Below are 15,006 nucleotides of genomic sequence, written 5' to 3' on the forward strand. Positions count from 1 at the left end.
ATTATCCATGCTCATTAGGCCTTTTAACATTGAGAGTAATCTAATTTTTAATAAATAATTTGCTATTTAGATTAAAATTAGTTGTCTTCTTCCCCTTCCAAAAGATTCACACTGGAGATGGCAAAACTAAAAACAGTTATTTCTTTCTGTCCTACTCACTTTAAACCCACTGGCCAATGTGACAGAAAGACTACTAAGTACATGTGAGCTCATAGTGGTGCTTGACATTTCATGCTGGTTTTAGTATCAGACAGAAATTAAACTCCAAATAATCCACTCCCCTTCTGTCGCCCTTTCTAGTAAAGCAGATAATATGGGTTGGGCTCACAATTTATTGAAAGCACAAAGCAAGGATAAGACAAGCACAATAACAACAGCAACATTAACAGCAAAACCTTACAAAAAGAGGAGGTGTTTTACCCCCAGAAAGGTGTTTATCACTGGGAACAAAAGCGCTGTGGGGTTGCCATTTTCCTACCACTCCCCTGTGTGCCTTTGGGCTCAGCCGAGCTCCCTCTTGGCTCAGCTGCTACTGGCACCGCTGCTCTTGATCCCTTCATTATTACAAAAGTCAGACCCATCCTGCACATCAAGACCAGTCTTCTGTCTACACTTTAAAAAATACAGTTGGTCGCATAAAGGTTCTGAACAGCAACTGTGCAATTTATTGAAGAATGGAAAGAAGTATCTGAAACCAGCAGCTGGTTCATTTTAACCATTTGTCAAGATGTAGATAGGCTACAGAGCCAGTTCTTTAAAAATGAGGTTTGGGTCCCATAAAGTCAGATAAGGATCTTTGCTGTTATGCTTTGCAAGTTTATTCTGTGTAGCCAATATCAAGCAGTGTCTCATGCTGTCGGTTGAGATATGAGCATGTGGAAAAGTCAAATATTCAAGAAAAATTTTAACATCTTGAGGGCTCTTGTCTCATGTCACTTTCTCGGTTATTCTGTATCTTACAAAAAAGTGTGACTTTGACATTTTATGTTGCTTCTTACATCTGTATCTTGAAAATTTCCGAGATGTTCGAACAGTAATGCACAATGATCTGGCAGACATCTGTCAAGCCCAGACACACCAGAAGCAATGAATTCCTGTGGCTGGTTTGGGACAGGGTGATTAATCAGGTATTCTCTTTTGCTCAGACCTCCTGTAGAATTCTCGAGAAGAATGGTTGAAGGCTACAGCTGCTTGCTCATCCTCAGCCAAATTCAGATCTCTTAAAATTCAGCACAGTCCTATATGCAGAACAGAGAAAAGCACCAAGGTAATGCAGATTCTAGGAAGAATAGCAGCCATTTTTTTCTAGTAACCACTTGACAAATATGCTGCAAAAGAAATTACAACACTTGAGCCAATATTCTATCATTAGGTTTCAAGTGTAGGATTTTCAGTTCTTCCTCACTAGCAAAGCTTTTAAACTCTTATCTGACATACCTTATTGTGTCTTTCATTTTACACAGTCTTTTTTTTCCTTGCTGGTATTGTTGCAGATATGAATCATAAAGTGTATTTGCATAGTATTAGGAGTCTATTTTCTTTTTTACATGCAAGATGGAACAAAATTCTTTAATTCTAAAAGATGTAGCTATTCAAAATGTGACTCATTAAATACTCAAGCTCTTAAGCACTTCAAAATACTGCTAATGAGGTTGTCATTCAATCACTCATTTGGGCATACCTGTAATTTTGAACATGGACCCATTGAACTTGACTGTTGCTTGAAGATAATAATTAAATTCAGGACCTTGCTGGATCAGAACCCAAAAAAGGTTCATTTCAATCTGCAAGAGCAGCCATTAAAAAGGTGGCTAGTTTAAGCCACTTACAAACAAGAGATTTAATGTATTTACATCTGTTTTGTTCTTCATGTACCTAGAGACAAATAATAGTCAAGACATAGACTTGAGCATATTAGAGTCCAAAACAGTATCTTACTAGTCCAGTCATATTTAAATTTAGTGGCCCTGTTTTCTCAATATCTGTTAAATACACCATTTTCTTTCCTGTTATCCTCCCCTTCCATTTCTGTCCTCTCCTGTCACTCCCTCCTACCCCTTTCTGCAAAAACATGAAATGGAAAATATACAGAAAGGTCAAGGACAGAGAGTTTTGTTATTGATACATAGAAAGGGCTTACAGTTAAGTAACGACAAGTTTAGTTCAGAAGTCATCCAAGTACATTCTCTTCCCTAAAAAAAAGGGAAGATGAAGCAATCACCCACAAATACCTCCTTTGGCCTTAGTATAGCTCATTGGTGACAGGCTATTAAAACAACAGTGTAATTTACTACACTTCATTACTATCCTTTGTCTCACTAAACATTTGTTTCACATCTATCAAACCATCAGTGTTACTTCCTGTTTCATATCATAGTTAGTATTCCCAGAAAACATAATTTATTGCTAATTTGTACAGTACATAGCACAGTCAATAAAAAAACTCCAACATCTTCTGGAGATTTTATTTATTTTGGGGCTGTGTTTGCCTCCATTTCTTTTACTGCAGCTCTACTCACAGACTTTGCACTCAAACCATCATGACTGCTGCATTTACAATGTTGCTCTCTTAAATGACTCACTTTTCTTTTTTTGTCTGTGTCTCTGGGTTCTTTAAGGCCTCGTATTGATCAGAAGACAATAGAGCTGACACTTTAATTCAGCACTATCCAGTCTATGCTTCTGCAATTCCTTGAAGTGCACTGAAATTCCAGAACATCCTACTTTTGATTAAAAAGTTGGCTGCAAAAATATCCAGGTTGTCTTGGTCTCAAGATTTGAATATATCTGAAAACAGGAAGGGTGAGAAAGGAAGTATTAAAGAAATCTGCACACTTTCAAACCAATATTATTGTTCAGCCATACCACAAAAAGAATAAAATTTAAGGGAGAGTTTTGAATGAAAGAAGAATCAAATGTTCACATTCTCCACAAGGGAACTTTCCCGTTCTACCTAGCTACAAAATCATATGTGATAAAACCACCCTCTTAATCAGGCCAGGATCTGAGGGAAAAAAAAAAAGAAAAAGAAAAAAAGTGCTAGCAAGGTGAGCAGCTTTTGTCAAGGTTGATAAAAAGTTTTACATGGTCCTAGGAGCCTCAGACTCTGCAATTGTGAGGCAATTGTCAGGCAATATCTCCTTTGACACAGACATATTGAGGAACATGGGAGCAGGGAATAGATATTTATGATAAATGAAGTCTTAATCCAATTCCATCTGAGATGAACAATGAAACACATCTTCTTTTAATGCTGAAGGAAATCTTCCACATACAACTTAGTCTATTAAGCTCTCCTCAACTGTATATATGTAAAATTTTACAATACTACTCCTTTGGACTTCCAAATATGTGACCTAGAATAATACATAGCTTATATAGACTTAGTAAAATATATTAAAATATTTATATATCAAAACCATGTGACCTCAAATAAAGCCATGATTGGTTGAATGTGTCCTCTCTATTAAGCTGTGATAATCATTACAAACCTACTCAAATTTCCCATATTTGATGCCTTTGCAATGTATGTCTTTTACTAAATGAGAATTTTCTCCCAATCTCAGGTAGATTTTAATGTCTTATTGTGCAGAACTTTACATTATTCCTTCCACAATTTAATTAGTCTAATTAAGGTATTTATTAACGCTTTCTAAGAAGGTAATTCCAATACTGTGGAATTACCATATTTTCTTTTGAGAATGAGAAAGATCCAACTGTAAAACTTTCTCTATCCCTGGAGCAACAGGACTGAAACATTACCCTGGAGAACTCAGTCCAGAATTTTTAATTCTGCAGGGACACAATGTCTTCAGGCATTCAGACTGATTAACTAATAAAAATAGAATCTGGGCTATCACCTGACCTTGACAGCAGAAGTTCTTCATTTTAATATCTGGCTCTCAGTTTGCTACTGTGGCAATAAATGAATCTGCAATGCTTATTGCAGTTTCAGCAACACTTACCATGGACTGTATAGAGTCAGTATTTTATATCAATTTTCTCTAAACAAAGGCTTTTCCTGAGAAAATGATAAGAATGTAAACTATACTCTTGTACATTTATATTTTTTAGAAGGTTTAAAATACTGAAAGGACTATCAGGGGCATTCTAATTAATTCTAAAAGCATGAAAATGGGAGACAAAACACTTGGCACCATTTGAAGAAAGATGATGTGATCAAATTTAAAAAAAAAAACTCCATGGATATCCTTTGTGTATGTCTGCTCTGCCTTAGAATGTGCACAAGTTATCTCTTCTGTGCTGTTTTGTTTACAAAGGTTGTTTGTGGAGTGACGTGTTGTCAGTGGAATGCTTGAGTAATACTGTGGACATACGGAATATGAAATTGCTCTCTCACTGGAGAAAATGGGAGCAGCTAGGCCAAGTCATTAAAATATGTTGTCTTCAAGTAAGTTTAAGGGCACACTCAGGGCCATCTAGTGTTTTTAATGAAGATTTCAATGTCATCAATAAATAATAAGATATTAAATCTTAAACTCACTCTCAGGTATATAGTACCTGTTTTTAAAAATTAATGAATTGAGCACAAAATTGTGACACCATTGAAGTAAATCTCTGGAGAAAGATGATTTGTGTTGATGTGCTGGACTAGGCCTTGAATGATCTTGGATCCATTCCCAGCTCTGCCCTCAACTTCATCTAGAGCCACATAAGCTTCTTTAGAAAACACTGCAAAACTGTTTAGATATTTTAAAATGCACAGAGGTGTCTGCTAGGTTTTTGAAAGCAGTTAACTACACTTGGCAATTATATCCTCTGGAATTTGGAGACTCAACCTCAAATGTGGCCTGTACACAAATTATAAAGAATATAGAGTCCTCGTTCAGACAATACTTTATCTAAGTCTCAAATTGATCACCACACCTGAATCACAAAGTCAATACCTCCTCACTGCTGGGGACAGTTCACTTTCCGTACCTGACAGAATTTAAATTCCTGTGATTTAGGGTGATTAGCCATCCCATGATCACTAAGTAGAGACTTTTGAATGGATAACCTTTTGGTTACCAGAACAAATCCCATCATTTAACCACAGATATGAGTTTCTGGTTGAAGTTTCTACTTTTTTTTTTTTTGCCCTGAGTATTGTTAGGGGATAAATGTATTAACATCCTCTGAAGAGATTCTAACTGGATCAGACAGTGTCATAAGAAAATTTTGAGCAGAATAATTTGTCATGTTGGAGCTAGACATATTCTCAGAGAAAATGTTTAAACAATAAGGAGTTCACAAATATTTTCATTTTACTGCTTACTCACATAAGGATTCTAATTAGTGCAAATCACTAAAGCCCAAATCACTGAAATCCATTGACAATAACACTATTTTATGTTCCTTAACCCTTCCGGGTGAAGTGATTTAAAATTAATCTGCATTTAGATAGAACAGGCAGAATAGGCCGAGTAGATAGAACTCTAACCTACAATTTGTCAAGCCCTAGAACATAAGGTCCAGATGATGGAGTAATTCCCAGAGATAATTTTTTTTAAGAGGGAATAATCTGCAAGGTAACCTTCAGGACAAGAATGACAGCGTGTATGGGATATCTTAGCTCCTTTAATTCAAGACTTTTTATATAGCCAATGCACTGGGCTACAAACAGAAGTAAAAGAGAAGAGTATGAGAACAGCAGAAGATAGAAACTACAACTGTCAATATGGTAAGATCAGGATGACTAAATCCAGTGGACAAATATACTCTTATGTGGATGTACTGGGTGCTTTCCATGAATCACAGAAACATCAAGGCTGGAAGGGAACTCTGAAGATTAGCTATTACACCCCCCTGCTGCCTGTTTTAGGTGCAGAGTCACCTAAAACAGGTTACACAAGAACATGTCCAGTTGGGTTTTGAATGTCTCCAGAGAGGGAGGCTCCACGTCCTCCCTGGGCAGCCTGTTCCAGTGCTCTGCCACCCTCAGTGTAAAGAAGTTCTTCCACATGTTGAGGTAGAATTTCTTGTGGTTTAGATTATGGGAACTGCTCCTGGTTGTTCTGCTGGGCACCACTAAGAAGAGTCTGACACCATGGTCTTGGCAACCCCTTTGAGATATTCATGTGCATTAATGAGGCCCCTTTAAGTCTTCTCCAGACTAAACAGGCCCAGCTCCCACAGTCTCCATAACAAGAGAGATACTTCAGACTCCAAACCATCTTTGTGGCCCCCACTGGACCCTCTCCAGTAGCTCCTTGTCTTTCTTGAACTGTGGAGACCAGAACTGAACACAATACTCCAGATGTGGCCAAGCAGAGGGGCAGGATCACCTCCCTCAACCTGCTGGCCACACTTCCTTGATGCACCCTGGGATACCATTGGCCTTCCTGGCTGCAAGGGCACTGCCAGCTCATGGTTCACTGGTCATCCACGAAGACTCCACTCTCCACAGAGCTGCTCTCTAGCAGTCAGCCCCCAGCCTGTGCCGGTAGCAGGGTTTTTCCTTCCAAGATGCACAGGACCCTACATACACCTGCCCTTGTTGCACCTTAGTAGGGTTCTCTCAGCCCAGCTCTGCAGCAAGAGTCCTGCTGAATGGCAGCACAGCCATTGGGTGTACCAGCCACTCCCTACAGTTTCATATCACCAGTAAGGATTGTGCAGAACAAAGTGCTCTCATATTCCTGAAATAGCATACAAGGTCCATAGATCAATGCCCTCAGGCACAGCATAAAACTGTTGGGAAGCTAACAGATAGTCTTGAGTAAAGGAAGAGATGATATGAGATCCTGAAGCTCTCAGTTCCATCTTATGGAGGCTAAGTTGCTCTGTTCACTAAAAATCTCCGGCTTCCAATTATGCATGAACAGCCTCACCACTGTCCTTGCAGAAGTTACAGAGGTGCAAAGCAGGTGCAAACATCAGCCAGATTGTTTTCCCAACAGCTTGACAGACAAAATCCTTGGCCTTCCAAGTGCTCTTCAGGTCACAATCAGACTTCCCTCTAACTAAACCCAACTGTCAAGTATTCTTGATGATGGTACCTTGAGTTATGGCAGTGGAATACAAGTACAGGCCCTAAAACACTCACTGAATCCTCATAAGCAACCAGCATTATTTACAACACTGACAGCTCAACAAACTCCCATGAACGTCTATCACAGCAACTCTCTACACTGTGAATGCCAACAGGGAAGAAGAAACAGCTTGCTGTTAGGGGCAATAGTAGAAAAGACTGCAACACACAAGCATATACTATTGCAGTAAAATCTTAGGATGATATTAAAAAGCAGGAAAAAATGAAGACTTCCTCTGATTAATACCTTTCAGACATTTTTAGGCATACTTTTCACCTAGAACTACTTGTTGCAAATTCCTGCACAATGCCACAGGACAGAGAGTGGGAGTAGAAACTATCCCTGAATTGTCAGTCACTGGTTCAAAAAATATATTTTATATAAAAATATGATGGCCCTCAGGATCACAAGAGAAGCAAGACATAGAGGCAGTAGCTAAAACCTGAAGTTATGGTATCATATATTGTTCATGAGGCAAGGAAATACGAGGGAAAATAATAGAAGATGGTTTGAAGAATTTAAGAAATAGTTTCTGAGTTTGGAAAGATAGACATACTGGAAGGAAGTTAATTCAAAATATTTTGTTAATTCAAAATTATTCAAAAAGGCAAAAAGAATATAACATGTTTCAAATGAGAAGAGATTTTATACTTTGATGGAATGCATATTTAAGCTGCATGTATGTTTTAGAAATACAGATTAGAAAAAGTGTAGAAGTTGGTTAGGACTATTTTTGATCTGTGAGAAATTTCTGAAATTAATCCATCAATCCATCCCTTGGTGCTCTCAACAGTCAAATCCCATGAGATGTATTAAAACTGAACAGTAGTAAAATGGTGTGAATTTTAAATAATATAAATGAACACTATGTATTAAACTGCTTTATCTGCAGAGAATTTGTCTTTACTGAAATTCAAACTATGCTGAAACTATTTGCTCTGATATTTTCTGACAAAGTGGAATCTGCTAACTTTATACACGGAATTGAAACACATGTGGCCCCTAAAACCTCTTATGCTGTAAAAAGAGGAAAAAACTTTCTTAAAATCAGTGGATGTATGTCACAACTCACATTACAGCAGGAGTTAGTAAAATGAAAGAAGATGAAGCCAGAAATATAGTATTATTGAACAGAATAGCTCTTACTACTTCTTGTGTGACTAAGACACGTGAAAATTAAAGTACTTGGAGGACACCACAAATGATCATAAAATCCTACTTCCAGCTACTCAGCAAGTAAGCAAGTAAATGTTTCTAGAGAGGCCTGGAGGACATACTTTTAATACAAGACAATACATGACAAGAATACATTAGCCAACTTATGCTGGTAGGCAACAAGAAAAGCCTGGGGTTTTTATCACACACATTTAGAAAATGTAGCATTCTTCACCTTTAAGCACAAATACTACAGCTATATATAGCACATCAGTTATATATACAATATCCTTCATGTACCACCTCTGTCATGACTCCAGGTCAACAACATCCTTTGATCAGGAATCCTAAAACAAACATAAAACCAAAGGAACTTGAGCATTGCAGAGAAAAAGCTGTCTTTCGCATCCACTAAAAATGTAAACACAATAACCTTTAATTTCAGTAGAAGATATATGCCTTTGAAATTTTTAGCAGAGAAGATTAACTCTACCTCTTATCACAAACATAATCATCAATTAAGGTTTTCAGGTTCTTAAAAGATCATGAAAGGATTTAGCCAAAATTTTGCTGTGTCAGCCAGTGTGGATGAGCGCCATATCAGCTTTTCCTAGAAATGGAGATGTTTTTCTTTCTATCCTCCTCCCCCTTCAATTAAAAGAAAAATCCTGCTTTCTAGGTACAAATGTAAGCAACTGAACTTAGAGTCACAGAATTATTTACATTGGAAAATATCTAAGATCATCCAGTCCAGCTGTAAGCCAAGTCCACCATTAAATTATGTCCCAAAGTGCAACACCTACGTGTCTTCTAAGCATCTCCAGGAATGATGACTTCACCATTTCCACGGACAGCTTTTTCCAATGCTTGACATCCCCTTCCATTAAAAAAATATATCTAAGATCCAGTCTAAACATCCCTTGGCACAGTTTTAGGCCATTTCCTCTTTTCCTATTGCTTGGGAGAAGACACAGACCCCCACCTGGCTATAACTTCTTTTCAGGTATTTGTAGGGAGCAATAAGATCCCTGAGCCTCCTTTTCCCCAGGCTAAACACCCCCCCAGCTGCTCCTCATAGTACTTTTGCTCCACACCCTTTGCCAGCTTCACTGCCCTTCTCTGGACCTGCTCCAGCACCTCAATGTCCTTTCTGAACTGGGGGGCCCAGAACTGGACACAGCACTCAGGTACAGGTCAACAGCCATTGTCCTGGTCCTGCTGGCCACACTACTCCTGATACAGGCCAGGATGCCATTTGCTTTCTTGGCCAACTAGGCACAGCTGGCTCATGTTCACTGTCTATCAAATCCCCCCAGGCCCTTTTCCACTGTGTCACTTCCCCCTCCTGCCCCCAGCCTGTAGTACTGCCTGGTGTTGTTCTAACTCAAATGCACTTCACCTCACTGAACCTCAGGCAGCTTGCCTTGGCCCACTGATTCAGCCCATCCAGATCCCTCTGCAAAGCTTTTCTGCCCTCCAGCAGATCAACACTCCCACCCCACTTGGAGGTGCCTGCAAAGTGGTGGAAGGCACCCTTGATCCCTGGTCCAGACTACTGATAAAGATATTAAATGAGACTGGACCCAGTACTGAGCCTTGACCAGCCACCAGCTGGATGTCACACAGTTACAATCTAATGACTTTTTGTGTTCAGAGAGGACCTGCAGCCTTCACACTTGGACAGGTATTCTATGGGAGTTTCTACAAGAGTTCTGTTATAAACAAAGCAACATTAATGGAAATTAAATTCCAGAAAAACCTGCCAATCTCTAATTTACCTCTGTTTAAAGAAGTACAGTTTTACAGTTGGAGTCACTTTTGCAATTCAAATGAATTTGTACATACTCCTAGCCTGTCTGGAATTACCATACTTAAAATAAAAAATTATCAAGAGAGATATGAAATAAGCATTGAAACAGAAAGCTCAAATGATTGAATCTCTTTCTGAAAGTAAAAATTAGAACTACTTCTTTACTTACTAATAATCTAAAATACTCTCAAGGAGGTTGGGAAAGAACATGGGAAAAACCTTAAAATCATGACCATTGAATAGAAGAGAAATCAAATAAGTGCACAAAGATCAAACTATATGAAAAAAGTCAGTCTCATTATTTCATTATAAGCTTATGCAACAGGTAAAAATATTGATTTATAATGGAGACATAACATACAAAACAGAAAATGCCTTCAGAAAATAGCAGTATATTTTAAACCCACCAGAATATTTACATCAAAATCTAATGTTTATGATTTAAAATGTTGTTACAACCTTTGAAGGGAGCCATAGCTCCAGTTCTGCTCTATGAGTAGGACAAGTCAAAACTCTCACAGTATATGGCTACAGTATATATAATTGTGCAGCTATTCAGTCACAAATGCTGCCTGTAGGGATCTAACTGTACATTGTGTGGGTACATAGCTACTCATTTAAATTATTCTTACTCAAGATTTGTGAAAAGAAAACCTGCAGTTCACTACAAATTTATTTATGCCTAGTGTCTTGCTTGTAGGAACATCATAGAAATGTTCAGCACATCTGAAAAAATTTGGAAAAGAATATATATGATGCATCTACCTTATGTTTTCCTTCAGAAAAAAAAAATAACAGACAGTCTCAACTCAGAGCTCCGGTCTTTAAACAGTTAGATCTCATTTCACTCTCATTGAACAGGTAGCTGATAAACACAAGCCATTTTTCCACAGACAGTAATAATCACTTTAATTCCATTTTTAACTTCCACTGAGTAGCTACTGTCATGCGCAGATTACACTGGTGTGAAGTCATTCACTGGGACACTTTGCTTTGAAGTTCCTGTAGCTGCAGAGCCACACAATAATCTTCCACAGGCCATAGAAATTTCTACACTGAACATCAGGCATGTGTTTTCCCACCACTGGATGTATGTGTGCATGCCCACCATTGATTCCCAATTTGAGAATGATATTCCTAAGAGTGTAAGGCAGGGAAATACTGTTTCAAGCATAAATCCATAGTATTTAGGATGTCAAGATTGTATCACCTCTGGTGCCAAGCCCATGGCCTATCTAGATGTACTAAGGTGGGACAAATTGCAATGGCCATAATAATCATTAACGAAAAAGGATGTTCTAGTGAGAGTACGTTCATACCTTGAGGTGACATACCACACCATTCTGGGAAGCAGTTACCAAACTATGACAGAGATGAAAGAACTTAAATCCTTTTGAATACTGCACAAATCATCCCAATTGCTGGAATGATAGTTGCACATGAACACATCAATATTGCCTGTATACAAAATAAATGAATAATTAAAATATGTAAAGAAAACAGCCTAAGCTGTTTGTTTTGCTATTTAAAACAACAGGTTTACACAGTGCAATGAAATATTTATTTACCATGTTTTCCTTTGCTGATCTATTTTTCTAGATTGATTACCTCTGAAAGCTTTCCTGACATGAGCTTTTGTATGCTGACAAAGGCAAGGTGAAGTGAAGCATCCTGATTAGCTACAATGCAGATCAGCTTCTAGGCAAGCTTACCAGAGCAAGAACAACAAAGAGCATGTGGTCAGGGGAATGCATGATGCTAAATTAGGTTTTAAAAAGAAGAGTAATCCACCCTCATATTAGAGGCTAGAAAAACTAGCAGATAATACTTACAACTGAGCTTTTAAATTTCGGGTCAGTTCTTTTGAGAAATGACAACAAAAAGAATGGTTAGATATGATTGCTGTGAAAGCTGTAGGTATTCTGACAATGGGATGCCACATTCTCAGCAGGTTTCAAACCACACCCATGCCTGGATTCCTATGACCCCCCAACCTTGTCAAACTTTCATTATACTGGACTGAAACTACATCACTGTACATTATCTATATATGTGTCCCTAAAAAATATATATTTTAACAAAATTCCACAGTTCTTTGACTATTTACTGAACTTAAAAGGCAAATAGACTTGTTGGACTACTTCTGCATATTATATTAACATCCTCCAAACAAAGGATTATGTTGTCCTTCCCATACATGAGGTTAAGTTCAACCTTCTAAAGGCTATGAAAACCACTGCTTACACCGTGCAGGAAGATGAACAACTGTTTGGCTCCCATTTTAAATACTATTAACCAGGTGCTTTATCTATGCTTCCCTTTCCAGTTTAGCCCACTGAAGTTTCAGTAATTGCTGGGACACAGATTGTAAGTAGCTATGTGCTACCTCAGTATCACATATGTCACAGACTCACAGAATAAGCAGAGTTGGAAGAGACCCCCAAGTCCAATTCCCAGCCCTGCAGGGTGCCATCCCCAAGAGTCACATGTCTGTATGCCTGTGCATTATGAACAGTAATGTATTACTTAAGATTATAAGTAGTTTATGTGTTATCTGCCAGCAAAATAAATGAGATCTCTTTATTTCCATTTAAGGTTATGCTGTGATTTGAAAAATTAAACCCAAAGTACACATAGAGGTTTATTCTACACACTGTTCTAATTTATTCTCAAATATTTTAGGATTTCAAAACTGGTTTATTGTTCTGTGTTTTAGGTAAAATCTAGTGAAAATAATATTTTCTTTAGAAATAACTCTTCCTGAAATTGCATTTTATGGGTTTATTATTTCAAAATTTATGAAAAATATGTAACTACCATCAAAATTATTAATCAATCAGTTCCTACTGACAGAACAAGCTTCAACAAATAGCTATATTACCCAAGAAATTAAAGAAGAACAAAAAAAGTGCCAACAAAAATGTGACACATTTGCAGATATATTACAGATGTTAAATTCCATTGAGGGAAAAAAAAATATGTTGTCTAGCATGAAAAGATCACCATTCCAGTGATAATCCTCAGTAACTATGGAGTCTGCTTATATCAGTGCAAACTAATTGCTGATCAGTTTACAGGGGAGCTGGGGAGGATTTTAGGCCTGATCAGTCTCTACCACAACTTTGATCTTGTGCAGGCCACTGATCATGTAATTAACTGCCTTACAATAACTCCAATTTATGCTGTGACATGGAAGATGACACAGCCTGAACCCAAAAAGATAAAAGTGGAAGAGTAACAGCATCTGTTTTATGTACCTTGTTCTAGTACTCCTCAGCTGCAATTAAAACTGAGAACTAGCAACCACCTGGTTCCTCCTAAATAAATTGTTGTTCACTTCATATTCTATATCCTGTGATAAACACCTTAAATAATCCTTATTTGCTACAAAAAGGGCAATCCTGTCCTATCTTTAGTTCTGTTTACAGTTGCCTAAACAATAAAATATGTTAAATGAATTATTAGACTTGTGTTGACATATTGTAGGCAATTAAGTTGGTTTAGAAATCATAGGATTTGTATAATAAATGTAGTAATTTCTTCCCTTTATCTGAAGCACCCCACAAATGCCACAAAGGACTGACCAGCCATTCTGCATCAGTTCTATCAATCAGCAAGCCCCTTACATCTGATGATGTGCATTTTACGCATTATGATTTTGGGGTTTTTTCTCTATTCTCTTTGTTGTTTCTCTCTCTTTCATTCTCTCTCGAATTAATAGGAAGGGAAATGCCTTCTGTACTATACCTCCCTATACTGTGTGGGAAGGCTTAAGAACCCCAAGCAGTTTGGTCAAAGTCTATTTCCTACCATTCAACTGAAAATAAGTACCATTGCTCCATCTGTGTCTGTCTCTGTGGATAACTGCCAACAATATTCATTGTGTCCTCTGTATTACAGTATCCATGAAGATAAGGACCCTGACAATTCAGTGCCTGACACCTACTCCCTTTTTGCCAAATTGGAAAGATGACTTGAGCATTTTCTTCTCAGCATCAGTCATCTCAAATCTGCACACTCAAGTATTAAATATCTTGCAAATAACTGCTACTTTGCTCTATAGTAAACAATTCTTATTAGGTACATACATTTCTTTAACCAAGTAATTTATAAAATCCTTCTAACATAGGATATTTTGCAAAAATTCAAAGAACTCATTGAGTTTTAAAATAGCTTTAGTAGCAGCATTTTGAAAGGAATACTAATGTTTTTAATTCATAAAAGGATTAACTAAATACCAAATAAAGAACTTGCTAGCTTTTTTTACTTTGACTACTGCATTTTTCACTATTAATTTCCAATCTTTAGCTATTAACTTCCAATAGAGATTTCAGCTAAATGAATGTGTACTCATTGTTTGATAACTCCATTTGACAGCTTCTATCACACAAGATGTATCAAAGAAATTTTCTTACTACAAGACAAAACACATGGATTTTTTTTCTCTTTCCTCATCCTCTGTATAAATACAAAATACAGATTTTAAGAAATGCAGCACCGACTAAGGATGAAGTTGAGTATAATATCAGATCAGATGTGTCGCAGCAGTGAAGGATCACAAGAGCCACCTCAGCTCTTCTGCCGAAGTGCCTAATTCAAATTCTAGTGCTCAACTAGGTCAGAGTTTATTATTCCTTCCATATTTCTATAAATATTATAGACCCTTGTACATGATAATTTGACTTCAAAGAACAAAAAAAGTGCCAAAAAAAAAGTGACACATTTTCAGATATATTACAGATGTTAAGTTCCATTGAGGGAAAAAAAAAATGCCAGGAATATAAACAGAAGCTGCATTGGCACTTGTGATTTCATATGGGCAGAAGTTTCTCTTTTGAGTAGAAAGATAACCAAATTCTCTTTTGCATGTTCTAATTACTGCGCTGCCCCTCCCCTATAAATAAGGGGGCAAAAAAACATTGCACACATAGTCAATATAGTCATGGTACAAACATAACACAGGACAGGAAACAGCCCTTGCACATCTTTCTCAAGATTGGTACTTCA

At 37.5% G+C, this 15,006-nt stretch overlaps 1 long non-coding RNA gene across 2 annotated transcripts in view; it reads right to left on the reverse strand.

The window, feature by feature from the left end:
* Positions 1-213: 213 nt before the first annotated feature.
* Positions 214-15,006, reverse strand: part of LOC110472759 (uncharacterized) — an 87,453-nt gene continuing 72,660 nt past the window's right edge. Inside the window, exons 10-12 of one of the 2 annotated variants that reach the window (XR_013340370.1) lie at positions 2,583-2,787; positions 1,682-1,875; positions 214-1,238 (exon numbers count right to left, since the gene is read on the reverse strand). This is a non-coding gene — a long non-coding RNA (uncharacterized LOC110472759). The remainder of the gene's footprint in view (positions 1,239-1,681; positions 1,876-2,582; positions 2,788-15,006) is intronic. The other variant, XR_002465763.2, reaches the window with a different exon arrangement.

Source organism: Lonchura striata, chromosome 8 (genome assembly GCF_046129695.1).
Source record: "Lonchura striata isolate bLonStr1 chromosome 8, bLonStr1.mat, whole genome shotgun sequence".
Taxonomy (NCBI): Eukaryota; Metazoa; Chordata; class Aves; order Passeriformes; family Estrildidae; genus Lonchura; species Lonchura striata.